The sequence below is a fragment of the Fragaria vesca genome, linkage group LG3 (assembly GCF_000184155.1).
Source record: "Fragaria vesca subsp. vesca linkage group LG3, FraVesHawaii_1.0, whole genome shotgun sequence".
NCBI lineage: Eukaryota > Viridiplantae > Streptophyta > Magnoliopsida > Rosales > Rosaceae > Fragaria > Fragaria vesca.
Window position 1 is genome coordinate 24,249,311 of NC_020493.1, and position 12,885 is coordinate 24,262,195.

The 12,885-nt window shown below is 38.5% G+C and overlaps 1 pseudogene; it reads right to left on the minus strand.

Moving 5' to 3' along the window:
- Positions 1 to 3,600: 3,600 nt before the first annotated feature.
- On the minus strand, positions 3,601 to 5,152 carry LOC101295990 (annotated as a pseudogene).
- Positions 5,153 to 12,885: the final 7,733 nt, after the last annotated feature.

Genomic DNA, 12,885 nt, shown 5'->3' on the forward strand with positions numbered 1-12,885 from the left:
CGGCACGACGTTTTCTGCCGTTGCCATGACCCATATTGTTGTCCCCACATTAGGGGATAATCCCAAATAAGTTTATCACATTAGCGTATATACAATTCCTGTTTGTATGATCAAAATCGAGTCTCGTTGGTAATTCCACACCAACTTGGAGGACCTAGAGAACTTGATGATGATCGAATCCGCTAAAGATTATGGATCATGATGCCACAAAAGATCATCGACAATATGTAGTCAATTAAGGTGGTAAGCAATCCACTTGACTAATAACTCAACAAGGAGAGTTATATGAACGTTTCGAGAAACGCTCCATGAGTGCATTCCACAGTACTTTATGGTCATTACTTTTTGCACAGGTTGCCATTGAAGGCTTTTGTCGATGTGGCGCGTCAAAGACTTTGAGTGCATGAGATGTGAAATCTCGACATCTAGGCTTGTTAGCCTGGGGGTCAAAACATGTGGTTTAATCCTTTCCAATGAAAGGTTCCACAGATACCAAGCGAAGATCCGCCTTAGGCATCTAGTACGTCAAAACTCAAAAGAGCAGAATGTTACATTGCTTTTGCATACAAAACCAAGCTATTATGAGACTCGATAGAGGTCATAAACGATGCTTTTAATGGTTTGTCCTTCGGATTGATCATACACAATCCGGAAAAGCCGCGAATTGATCAAACACAATTCGGAAAAAGGCCTCGGATTGATCAAACACAATCCGGTGAAAGGTCGAGGTTGATCAAACACAACCCGGACAAAGAAACAAGAGTGATCAAACACACTCTTGACCCGCGAATAAAATTTCGGGATTTGGGTACCTGCACGCACAAAATCCCAAGCATAGAATGGAGATGGAGAAGGGAGGAAAGGATTTTATCCTCCCCGAGTTATTGAACTTGGAAAAGTTTAAGGTTTCAAAAAACATACCTTTCTAGAGGCTGCCGAGAGGAGAAATAACGTTTCGCCTACTTATACTTCGAATTTGGGGCTGAAAATTTGATAGGAGGAGCAGCTTTGGATGGGGAAGCTGCTGTTAAAATTTCAGGTTGATCGGAGCAACGGAAGGTGGTGAACCGGTGGTCGGTAGCGGCGGCGGTGGCGGTCTGGAATCTTCCGGCAGCCGGTTCGGAGACTTTCCGGCCGGTTCTCAGGGTGAGACCGGCGGCGTTGGATCCGGGACGGAGAGAGATTTCTGGGGATATAAAATTCCGGTGGAGGACAGTCGGAATTTTGGTCGGAAATCGGGAAAAACAAGGCTGCCCGATTTTAGGGTTTTGGTTTTTAGGGTTTAGAAAAAATATGGTGGGCTATTGGCTCTAGGGTTAGAACAAAGTGTATAATAACGTGATGAAGGATTAATGGTAGAGACAAAGAAATAGCAAGAGAATCATCATTTTATTCATTGATAGGAGCCCTTTATATAGGGAATTACACAATACCAATATGGTAAGGATATGAATACATAGATCTAGTCTAACTACATATCCTATTGACATAAGACCAAGGCACATATAGAGAATATCCTAGAACACTAGGGACCAATTAAACTATTACCTCAATGACGGGGACGGTAAAATTCTTATTATAATCAAGCTAGTAAATAAGGTAAAAATTTAAGGGTCGGGATGTGACAGTTTTGGCTAGAAGGAGAGGGTTCATTGAAACAAGACTCGCCACTGCACATCGTGAAGCAACCGTATCCTCTGAACAACCTCCTTCTGCAAAGCCGTGTAATTAGGCCGAACGTAAAAACCATGATCATGAGTTTCTCATGACGCATCGCAATGTGAAGACCTCTAACCGAGACCCATATCTCCAGAGAATCCAACGTAGTCTACTTCAAATCTTTGACATCATTGTGATCCGCCAACAACAAAGTCAAGTTGTCAATAAACCAACGACAACTAAGAAGAATCCAATTCTTCTCCTCATTCTCGTTAAATGAAACATAAAGATTTCATCCTCCTGACAAAAACACAAATTATTCTCCGCAGGTGAAGGAAAAGAGAAACTTGAGATAATTATTAGGTGGTGTTGGTAACGTTTTCAAGCTTGTATTCAGAAATGAAAATTAGATAAAAATGTGTTCGGTGAGACATTTCTCAAAACGTGGAAAATGAAAAATGAAAATATTTTCTTTTTTGTACACAAAAAAAACTGTAAACATTAATGTATTTTCACTTTTTCATTTCCATAGTTTAGAAGATATGGGAAATATTTTTAGAATAAAATACCAAATACATTTACAAAATTGAAAATTACAGTATGCATTTTCTTAATTTTATTTTTCAAAATCATTTTTGATATTTTTTTTAAAAACGTTATCGGACAACCCAGTACCATTTGGTCTAATGACATTAGTCTCCCATTTGTAAGTAGGAGGTCGTGAGTTCGACTCACGATAAACCGAGTTGTAACATTTCAGTTGTTTGTTTGATAAAAAAAAAAAACGCTTTTTGGGTTTTTGATCTCAACAATTGAGGGGAGTAGTTATGGCTCTCTTTTTTCTCTCTCCAATATATATATATATATATATATATTAACATGGATCGATTAGGTAATCCATGATCATGCAACTGGATTCATGATTAGTCGTGGTTTGTCATGCATATATAGCCTCTCTCATTTTTATGATGAACTCCGGAAAACCTAACTTTTCCTCCAATTATTATAGAACTTGTTTCCATGGAATTCGAAGAAGACTAACTTGATGTGCTACACTATATAGTACTTCAACCATGCATTTTCTTATATCATATATGAACTATATATATATGCACCTGTCTCTCTGTGTGTGTACTTATATAACATTCTCTGTATTTGATGGAAGATATGGCCTCCTTGGCTTCTTGATCGATCACTAGAAGAATGAGTGCAGAACCTTGTAAAGACATGAGAAATATATAGAGTTGTTATAGAAAATGTTAACTATTTCATAACCAAAATCAAGTGACGCACAGTCGCAGACTATAAATCGCTTGATCCCAATAATTACTCTTAAATGATAATTTTCTTTTAATGAGCAACAACATCGTGGTATTGGAAGTCTATATTAAGAACTTGCTAGCTAGGTCATGATTAAGTTGGAACTCTTCATAGAAAGCTTGGACGAGGCTACAACTCTTTGCTAACTGAGTTCCTGTGGTGGAAAATATATACGAATAGGGTCGAAAACATGGGTGATCATGAGAGGAGACAAGGAGCTCGTCGGGAATCATAGGGGTTTAGATGTCTACGTCAACATGATTCTCGAAGACGTCACTAGCTAATTAGTATATTTCCCTCCCTCACCAGATTCCTCATAAAACCCTAGATTTGTTTTTGTTTGCTTCTCTGTTAATAAATTGCAAGTACTGTTTCTTTGAGTATCACTTTGTCCATTGCTAGTTTAATTCGATAGAATTGCATTTGTCAAATAATCAGATCCATCAAAATATAACTGATTTTCACTCAAAGTGCATATCCCTTTGTGTTTTATTTAATGTATAAAACTCTAGATAAGTAACCGTTCACGGATACAAAAGCTAGCATAACAATCAGTCGTTGAAAACATTTATAAATTAAAAAACGTTCCATACTTCTTCATGGATTTGATCATCATCATCCTCAGAATTGAGCAATCTCTCCAGTTGTAATTGGAAGCCCACCGGATTGACGAGTGGTAGTTTGGAACTTGCAAACCTTGCAGTGAGGTGAAAAAAGTGATGGAGTTTTGTACTTGTCTTCACCACCCATCAAAGGCATCGGAACTCCTCTCTTGACCGGACTCACATAACCTGGCCTGTAAGTCTTCCCAAGAACTCCTTCCACAAGATCAGACAGATTGGAAAATGTAAACTGTGTCTCCAAATGAGCAAACTTATCGTCACCGGGTATATGGTAGTGATGAACCTTGTCTTCCTTTTCCCCGATAGGCCTAACCCTAACGGTTATTTCAACCAGATCAGACACAATAACCCTCGCGTAATTCGCATCATCAGTTCTTTCGACAATGACCTCTCTGTCTTCACCATTCATCCTCCATTCAGCCTCGCCGTATTCGGGGATGTCTACTGACTCACCATCCCACTTTACCACCAGAGCATCAACTTTGTCATCCCACTTTGAGACTCTCTTTGCTGCAATGACAAGAGTGTGAATATCAAACATGACCGAGATGGCTTGAATCCATGTGAAGTCACGAGTCCTCCCTTCAGGACGGGTTCCAATGAAGTGTGCATTGATATGAAGGTTTTCGTCTGAGACAACGGCAAAGTTTCCTCCCTTGGTTCCATGGAAGTAGAACATCACACCGTCACCGCCAATAAATCGAGGGTCGTAGCAGATAGAGCCATACCCATCGCAGTTACCTCTTCTAACTGTTAAAGAGTCATCAGGAATTTCAGGATGGAACTTTTTAGTAATGAGTTTAACTATTCGAAACAATAACTACTACTCATTAGTGAAAGACAGCAAGTACTCAGGTGGATTAGATATATGACTTGTAAACTTGTAAATCTATTAAGAGACAGCAACTAAGGAGCGAGGTCGACTTACCCTTGCAAGTAACTTCACACTTGCTACCGCAGTTGACGAAGCAAGCCTTTGTTCTCTTGTTGCTTTTAGGCTTTCTCTCGGGACATTCCGGTGGACAAACAAGGGTCTTGTAAAAGCAGGCACCCTGTGCTTTGCACATGCATTGCTCCTGTCCTGTGGCTAATGACGGCAGTACGTCGTAATTTGTTGTATCACTGATTGTATTTCCGTTGCCGTTGCCATTTCCATTCCCGTTGCCGTTGCCATTACCGTTGCCGTTTCCATTTCCATTACCATTGCCGTTTCCATTACCATTTCCATTTCCGTTACCATTGCCATTGCCGTTGCCATTGCCATTCCCGTTGCCATTTCCGTTTCCGTTCCCATTGCCATTACCGTCACCACTGCCAGTATTGCCGTTCCCGTTTCCGTTTCCATTGCCACTGCCAGTGTTTCCGTTGCCGTTGCCATTCCCGTTTCCACCACCAGTATTTCCATTGCCATTCCCATTTCCGTTGCCACTGCCGGTGTTTCCATTCCCATTCCCATTTCCATTGCCTTGGCCCAGAACAAAGCTGGTTTCCATGGCAATGAGCACCACACAGAGAGCCACAAATATGTGAGACCCTCTTAGTTTAGCCATTTTGTGGTACTGTATGCTTATCTTCTCCTTCCGTTGATTTACTCGTGTTGTGACTTGTGAGTATAAGAAGGATAGATGAAAAGGAAAGAGTTCAAACTGATATTTATAGCGAAGAATTAAGTGGAGGAATCCATGCACAAACTGATTCGATTCTACTTTAGTCAGATAACGTGCCCATACAAGTAAATCCTTTTTAAGAACCTGAAGCATTGGGGTTATAGCTTGAGTTAGGGTTTGCAATGAGGACTGAGCACGACTTTTTAGAAGTCTATACTTCAAATCCTGGCTTCTTATTAATGGTTTGCTATTTTGCTTAGTCTAGTATACGTACTGTCATTTCTTGCGACTGCCTCAAAGGGATAGAATTAGTGAAATTTGCCATGTACATGAAAGAATCTAAATGCTTGCAGGTTATGAGAAATAGTTATTCTCCTCATGCTTTTCTGTTTTAATTTTTCAAATTTAAACCATTCATGATTCATTTATCCTCGGTTAATCGAATCACCCAGAGTAACTCTTCAAGTAACCAAAGCATATACATATGTACTGTACGTAGGGAATTTCGTAGCTGGACTACGTACTGAAGTGCAAAGATTGAAACATATATGAGATCGATCTAAGAGATAAAAATTGGTGTAAAAAATAATGTGAAAAATAGTATACCTTGAATCGGACCCATTAAATTCATATTATTTAGCTAACTGGTTAGCTTTTTTTATTTTTTATTTTATGGGACTAACTTGTTAGCTTTGGAACACTGAAAATATGTATACTGTAAGAGTGTAAGCCACAAGCACAAGCACATAGACACAACCTATGTGATCACACATGACACTATATATACTCAACTAATTAACCACTATTTACCAAGAAAAATCTAATTAATTAACCACCACTACACTTTCTGAGTTCGTCGAAATGCTTAATTTTGCTTTTGTACAATTAATAATTTTGTTAAATTAGGTTATGAAAGATTCCAAAATTAAAAGGACTTCACCTGAAATCTAGTTTAGGGTAACCTTTTGATTTAAATATTTGAATGATTAAGATTATACATGCAGTAGCAGCAGTACGTACCTAGAGTAGTTATATTTATACTGCCCATGCAAGATACCTCTCTTCTCTCAAGGGAAAGTAAAGGTCCAGAGAAGGAAATGCTCGTCCACAACTGAAGATAGATATACCACCCGGACTCACAAAACAAATAAAAATTCATGTTATGTATTTAGGGGCAGATTCCAATTTATACTTGAACCATTTATACACAGTAATGCTATCTTTATAGTTGCTAAATGTGCATCCATTCTCCACATCCACGTACAGCCATCGATTCGTCGATCAAACTGTTATGGTGATCAACTCCTTGTAAGTAAATTATGCCACATATCAGATAAACTTAACTGATCAATGCAATTATATATAGAATTAATTATAAAATCAAAAGGCAGGACTAGATAGTGCCTTTTATAGCATACCTTGATCGATATCGTTTCTTACTATATCTCGATCAGTACAATTGCAAAGCCATAGATATCATGCATGTATCTGACAGCTTTGTGGAATGAGTTAAAGTACTGTAAGGAGTCGGGGGTGAGGATTGTTGAGGTGCTAGGTGATCGATTATCATTCATAGGTTGGATCGATGTTATTGGCATAAGGTTGATGAAAAGTGAATTTGAAGTAATTTACACTGGAAGCTATGAAGAAGAGGCAGGCTGGCTAAAACTGCTTTTGTCGAGAGTGCGCGCACTACTAGGATCTCAGACTTAAGAGACGAAGCCATTTCGTGGCATAAGAGACTATATTCGTCGCATAGGTACTTATACGACGAAACTTTGGTCACATAAGCCACGTCGCATAAGTGGTGTCGCATAAGAATTTATGCGACAAAAATAAGTTTTTCGTCGCTACAAATCATATAGTGCGACGAAAATAATTCGTCGCATATAAAAGAGGCGACGACGCCTGTGCCAACTTATACGACGAAATCATCGTCGCATAATTTTTTCCGACGAATTTTATTTCGTCGTATTGTTGTTCCGACGAAATTCTTTTCGTCGTCAGCCATTCCGTACCGACGAAATATGGTTCACTTGCCGACGAAAGCCTTCCTAACTTATGCGACGAAAGGTACATATTCGTCTCATCATGTTTTCCACTGAGGCTAGTCTTATTCTGTCTGTGTGCTTTCCCTCCCTGTTTCACTACTAAATAGTTTTTTTTTATAGAAACAGAAAATATAAAACTGCAAATTTAGCAAACAATAATATTTGAATATTAATAATTTGTTCATACAAAGTCACACCTTGAAAGTAAACTTTACAAAACCATTCATTCATCCTAGCTAGCCTATCCCCTTCTCCAACTATACAAAACCAACTGCATGTCATCCTAGCTAGTCTATCCTTCTACTAACTAAAACCAAAAACCACTGCATGTCCCAGACCTAACCTTAAAGGCTGCTTCTCCATCTAAATAAAACCAAATAGTGTAAGCATATATACAACAACCTAGCCTTAAAGGGTTCTCCATCTAAACAAAATAAAAATAGTGAAGCATGCAGTATTGTACCTGGTTCCTCTCAACTTCCATGTTGTTCCCTACATCAACATTTTCATTTAGAGGTTGTTGGGAAGGGACTTGTGGAGGACACCCAGTCTGCTGCGCCATAAAAGACATCACTGCTGCTAGTTGCTACTTCACCAATGCCATCTCTTGACTAAGGTTCTGCACAACCACCTCGGCTTTTTCGGCCCTCTCCTCAGCAATATGTAATCTGTCCTCCACCTCATAAACTCGAGAACGTGGAGCGGAAGATGATGACTCTCGTACACCTGCTCTTCCAAGACCACGAATCTCCTTCCCGGCTCTTCTACCGACTCCTGCTTCAAGCACCTTAATGTTTATCGACCACTCCAAAGGTGGGAGCTCACCCTCTGGGACATCAGGGTTTGCATTCTTCTGCTCATTTTTCAATTTAGAGGCTTCTTTCTACATTTCCTCCTGCATTTTAAAAAAAAGGCTGTAAATGATAAGTAGTGAAGGAAAATAAGATTTGCAAAATAAGCAGTGAAGGAAAATAAGGATGTAAATGATAAGCAGTGAAGGAAGAAAAAGTGTTCCTTTATGGATGGAACTGAAACTGAACTGAAAATAAGTGTTCCTTTAGGTTCATTTTGGTTCCAGAAAATGAAGCAAAATTGCACTTCACCATATATACTCACCATAACCAAAAGACACTTGCATGCAATGTTATTCCAATATCCATCAAAACAATAACAAATGGGAAAAAACCCAGAAAATCCAAGAGAAACCACAAACCCAGGCTTTCTCTTCCTCTGCCACAAGGATTCCCACTAACCAAACAAGAAGTAGAAAAAATAGCAAAAATCACAAGCACACAATGCACCATTTTCTCCAGTCTAATAAGAAATCAATACAAGGTGATGAATGTGTGCCCAACAAAACTCATGAAGATGTTGCTCTGCACCCAAACAAAACTTTTTAATATATATATATATATATATATATATATATATATAAGATGATGCTGATGTTTATCCTTAACATCATCACCAGCAGTACTACTGGTTCTACTGCTGCACTTCAAATATATATAAATGAGGTTTTCATCCTTGCTAATTATTTAAATAAAGACAAACTCATTATGGTTCATCATCATTAGAAATGTGGAAGATGCTCAATAATCTCTCCAGGTGATCACTTTCTGGGTTCAAATTCAAAAAGAACTCTAACCTTATTTTATATAAGCCATAGATAGATATATCGATCTGCAGCACATTGAAAGAAGCAAAAAGGAGGAGGAAAAATTATCAAACTGATATTAACGTGTCACTTACTTGAATTAAGCTAATAAAATCTTCCACTATTTTCCAACTTATATATATGAATGTGTAGGGCAAAAATAATAAAAGAAGGAATTATTCTATACTACTAGGCTTTTTTAGGAGGGATGTCTGTTTCAGTTCACATGATTCGTTTTAGTATGGAAAACCAATATACGGTAAAAGATGCAAAGAGTCATGCATACCTTTGAAGCATCTGAATCAGATATCTTTCATTTCACAGATGTGCTTAAATAAAATACTGTTAGACAGATGCCATTTCATAGGTCACGGGGTTGCAATACATTAATGTTAAAACTACTCAAATTGTTAATTAAGCTAAAACTACACATGACTTCCACACACACACACAAAGCTAACAATGACCAAATTTAATTAACTTACAAGATTCTTGGCTGCTTTAGGGTCGTTGATTGTATCATACGACTCTATGTAAGCTGGGATAACAGGAAATTCCTCACCCTTCTCTTTGTGGTGGACCACCCTATAGATGATAGGTAGCCGCCCCATGTGGTGCTCCGACTCCTTCTTACCACGGTTAGTCGTGTTAGCCGCTGATCGTGTCTACCAAATATTGAACCAATCAGTAAGCAACAAACAAAATTAGAGAAACATGATGCTTTTGCTAATTTATATGAATTATTTACCAAAAAATAATAATTTATTATTATGTAACAGGACTTGATGAATAAAATTGAGAGAAAAAGAAAGTAAAGGAGACTAGCAGCACTCAAACACCAACAGATTTAACCTATACGATGTGTGTTTATAAATATGATCAATGGAAGAAGTTTGAAAAGAGTCCAAGTACACCAGTCCAGCTACTTATACAACCGCATGCAATCTGCACAGATGATGTCCATGTATGTACGTTGTGCTCTTTAAGATTATAAACTAGCTAAGAACAACCTCCAAATAAGGGTGCCGGCCTTAAGCCTCAATAAAAGGGACAGCTTCACATTAATCAAAGGAAATATACAGCCCCTAGAATTTTAGAACATTGAAAGTTGAAACATTATGAAACTGAAACCAAGGACTGATTAGTGCTAAAAGACACATGCAGCTAGCCTTCCTTTTCTTCTTCAAATGAATTTTGACAAGCTATCCTTACTTTGTTGAAGTTAAGATCGATACATAGGAGAATCCGATATATGCATTCAAGTAAAAAATTAAAGATACATACAAGATGTGCGCTTAAGTGGCTTAACAACAAGGACCTCTCAGAGACTATGTACATAGGGTTTTTACATATGTATAAGATCTTGCATAATGATCAGTTAGGACCCCAACAGCTCAAGTACATGACAGTGCGAAGGACTCTGTATATATATTCAGCTCAAGTACATGACAGTGCGGAGGACTCTATATATATATTTAGAGTGGTGGAAATTTCTATGATGCATGCAAGAAGTCTTTGGAAAAGAAAGACATGAGTAAAATTTTACTATACCATTCTACTGTCTGGTTCTAAAACCTACAAAATGACCAACAACTGAAAAATGAAGCATAACCATGGATATGTGTTTCAAAGAATTGCATACCAATCACAAAATACAAGCTGATCAGAGACCAGATTTGATACCAGTTCTTTCAAACTCAAATCACCACTGATACAAGGGCTCTTTATCCTTAGTTGGGCAAGAGAGCCTCAAAATTAGCAGATAACCATAAATTTGTCATTTGAGTAAAATTATTATATAACAGGACTTAAACTGTTTCCAACTACTACTCTAACCAAAATTAGCATGCCAATCACAAAATCAACAAAAAAACTACTACTCTAACTAAAATCCAAAATTTACATAGGAACTCTAACCATTCAGCAAAAAAAAAAAAAAAATCCAATTCTAACCATTATACAACTCTAACCATAAACTGACATCTGTCATACATTCTACAACTCTTCAACAATCATTAACAAATATCAACTCATCTCACAAATTCACATTCTAGCCAAACATTATGTCAAAGTAGGCAGGAAAATAATTTACCTTGAAATCAGCCGACTCAAAGTGCCAGCAAAGCCAGTCCCACTCATCCCGCCTGTGTATCAAATCTGGCGGGATTGTTCCTCTCCCATACTTCTTATAGTGCCTTGAAAGTCCCCCTTCCAATCTCTATATATGGTACCCGCCTTATCTTCAAGCCACGCCCACATCCGTTTATCCCCAAAATCAATTTTAAAATACGGCTACAACACAAACATTCACCAACTCACTAAACATGTAATCATATAACCAACTTATTTCACTAAACATAATGACATAATGAACCAACTGACTACACATATAACCATATAACCATATAACCAACTTCATTCCTAAACATAACTACTTTCTGAACCAACTGACTACACATATAACCATATAACCAACTTCATTCCTAAATATAATGACATAATGAACCAACTGACTAAATATATAACCATATAACATAATGAAGAATAAAACAACTCATTCACCAAAAGAGAAAGCAGGACTCTTACCGTAAGCCCGTCTATCAACTTCTTCTTCTCAAAGTCACCAAGGCATTCCCAGTTTCCCGCTGACAATTTGACTTTGGATCAAATAATTGCACCAATGCTATTGACCAGAAGGCTGCTCACTGATGATGAAGATGGTCCTCTGATGAACTCGTCATACATTGCTTCGATCTTCCCGGTACATTTCACAATTCTTTTCACTTTATCCAAGTTGCCGAACCCTCGTCGGCGTTTTGGGGGAGGTCCGGTGGACTTCTTAGTACCACGTCGAACGCTACAACCATCGGACAACGCCTCCTCATCTTCTGGTGCGACATAGTCGATCTCGTCCTCATCCAGTGGTGGAGCTGTTTTGGCAATCGATACTGGTGGTGGAGGTGGAATCGTTTCACGAACAACATCTTCCGTCGGCGCCGCCGTGTCTTCCGTTGTGCAGGATCCATACTGGGTTGCACAAGCCGCTCTTAATCTCTCTCTTGCAAGCTCTCTGGCCTTTTTCTTCGTCAATGGTGGCATGCCGGGGATAGGGTGGGAATGAAATTGGGATTAGATGGTAGAGGGGAGGCGAACAACAGAATTGGGATTGAATGTAGTTGCTGGGATTGAAAGATAAATTCTCAAAGTAATGAGGAGAAGTCGGGATTAATTAGGGTTCGAATGGGGGAGATGAATCACTGATTCGAAGTCGGTAGGGTTTACGGTTTCGAAATTGGGGAGGCACTGGCGAATTTTGGGGATAGTGGAGGAGTTGCAAAACGGGGAGTAGCAGGAACCGATCGATTTGGGTATATACTAATGGATGTTGCTACGAAACCCGGCCCTTCGTGGCCCGACACAACTTTCGAACTCGGCCCAAATATTTGGCGCAAAATGGTGCCGCGCTAATTTTTTGATATGAATTACCTAGGTGTTACTACTAATAGCGGAATTATTAATAGCACTAAGACACACAGGTAACGTAGGTCGAAGAAAATATATTCCTCTCTTATTATTGTGCAAAAGGGTACAATGATTATTGTCTTATGCTTTCTCTCACAATAACACTCTAGCTCTCTGATACGCTCTCTTCTAAACAGATGTTGTTTCTGTTTCACTCTGGTCTAAACAGATGTTGTCTCTGTTTCACTCTGGTCTCTAGCACTAAGCTAGACACCTCTATTTATAGAGTCTAAATCTCTATAAATCCTTATCTAACTTGAAAACTAATCATTAACTAAGTTAGACATCTATTCCTTAACTAACTCAGGAAAGGAATAACTAATTCCTAAAAGCTAAAGGATACACCCGTATCATGGCTCCCCCTTTTAGGAACTTAAACGCCCGGTTAAGTTAAAACTGGAGATTAGGAAACTCAAGAGTTCCCTTTTCTTTGCTGAACCATTTAG